Raw genomic sequence first — 2,500 nt, 5'->3', positions numbered from 1 at the left:
CTGTTCCTCAACTTGAGATAGCACAGCACCTATTCCATAGTCACTTGCATCGACCGCCAACCTAAATGGTTCCTGAAAATCCGGAGCTCTCAAGACAGGATAGTTAGTTAGAACTGCCTTCAATTTGTCAAATGACCTCTGACACTCTTCATTCCACTCAAACTTTACTTCTTTCCTCAATAAATTACTAAGAGGATTAGAAATTGTGGCAAAATTTATCACAAATCTCCTGTAGTATCCTACCATGCCAAGAAATCTACGAACAGACCTTTTGTCATAAGGCACAGGAAACTCTAAAATGGCTCTGACGTTTGCATCTTTCGGGACAATCTTCCCACGACCTATTTCATGACCAAGATACAATACACTAGCCTTGGCTATCTCACATTTGGCAAGATTGATAACCAGCCCTGCCTGGCTAAGTTTTTCAAATAACTTTCTTATTCTTTGAATATGGGTGTCCCAGTCATTGCTATAAACCACAATGTCATCAATGTACACTACCACACCCTCTAGAGAACCTACCAAGTTGTTCATTAGTCTCTGAAATGTAGCAGATGCATTTTTCATGCCAAAAGGCATCACGTTGCAGGCAAATAATCCCTCACTGGTCACAAAAGCAGAGATATCCTTAGCTCTGGGTGTCAACGGTACTTGCCAGTACCCCTTTAGAAGGTCGAACTTACTGATAAACTTTGCCTTACCTACATCATTGATGCAGTCCTCTACCCGAGGTAAAGGAAAACTGTCAGTCTCTGTAACTGCATTAACCTTGCGGTAATCTATGCACATTCTATACTGACCATTCTCCTTCTTCACCAACACCACAGGTGAACTCCATGGACTGTAACTACTTTCTATCAGATTATGCTGCAACATGTACCCTACCTCTGTTTTGATTACTTCCCTTTTCAATGGATTAGTTTTATAAGGTGCCTGTTTTATCGGTTTAGCCCCTCTAACCTCCACATCATGCTGTATCACAGCCGTACAACCTGGGGTGTCCTTAAATAAATCTGGATACACTTCTATCAAATTTAAGATGGACTCAATTTGATCCCCATCTAAGTGAGACAACATATTTGGCAAGTTATTTAATACATCGCTATTACCTTTAGGCCACTTACCTTCTATTTCCAAACATTCTCTTTCCATTTCTACTTTCCCCAACAACAACAATGGCTTCTTTGCTACTCTTTCATAATAGGGTTTCAACATGTTAACATGACAAAGCTGGTGTTTTTGTCTTCTACTTGGGGTGTCCACCAGATAATTCAAGCTACTTACCCTCTTAGCTATCTTCCATGGTCCTGAAAACTTGGCTCCTAGGGGATTACCAGGGGTAGGTAATAAAACTAAAACTTTATCCCCAACTTCAAATACCCTTTTCCTAGCTTTGATGTCAAAATTCTTTTTCATTTTACCTTGCCCAACTTTCAAGTTCTCCTTAGCAAACTCCCAAAACTTATAAAGCTTTTCCCTAGATTCTTTTAGAAATTGCACCAGGCTAACTTTTGGATTATTATTTTCCCAACTTTCTTTAACAACATCCAAAGGACCTCTTACCTTGTGACCAAATACAAGCTCAAATGGAGAAAATCCCATCATATCACTCGGCACAGACCTAAATGCAAACAATAAATAAGGTATTGCCTTATCCCAGTTCCTTGGATCTTCCCCACAATATTTCTTTAGCATGGACTTCAAAGTTTGATGAAATCGTTCAATCTGACCCTGGCTCTCTGGGTGGTATGGTGATGAAGTTACATGATTACTTTTGAACTCTTTTATCTGTTTAGCAAATTCTTTACTCATAAAATTACTACCACAGTCAGACTGAACCGATTTCGGCAATCCAAACCTAGTAAAGAAACCAATAAGTGCTTCGATTACTTTCTTACTGTGAATACTCCTTAAGGGTACAGCTTCGGGGTACCTGGACATTCTATCCATTATTGTCAGTATATACTGAAAACCACTGCTAGTCTTTGGCAATGGCCCCAGAATATCTATCAATATCTCTTTAAATGGTTCTTCAACCACTGGAATGGGTTGTAAAGGGGCTTTAGCAATTCTCTGATTTGGTTTACCAACCATTTGACACTTAGTACAAGAATTAACATACCTCTTCACCTCTGCCTTCATTCTTGGCCAAAAGAAATGCTCAGCAACTTTCCTAAAAGTTTTGCTTACTCCAAGATGACCAGCATGTAAATCTTCATGTGCAAACCACAAGATTTTGCCCCGATATTCAAGAGGAACTACTATCTGCTTCCTTACCTCCCACATCTCAGTTGGCGATCTTTTGAAACGACTAAACCGATACAGGATACCATCTTCCCATTTCATCTTAGGTCTCGTCAAATCTGAGCTAACCTCTCCTTCCCCCTCTTCATTAAACTCTTCCTTCTGAGCAATACTTAGTGAGTTCCTATCCCATCCTACAGTATCATCCCACTCAGATACCAGACTAGGAACTTTCACATCAGAAACTCCCTCT

Source organism: Palaemon carinicauda, chromosome 23 (genome assembly GCF_036898095.1).
Source record: "Palaemon carinicauda isolate YSFRI2023 chromosome 23, ASM3689809v2, whole genome shotgun sequence".
In the NCBI taxonomy this organism is placed as follows: Eukaryota; Metazoa; Arthropoda; class Malacostraca; order Decapoda; family Palaemonidae; genus Palaemon; species Palaemon carinicauda.
The sequence above is the reverse complement of the archived record's forward strand: the minus strand, read 5'-3'. Positions refer to the sequence as shown.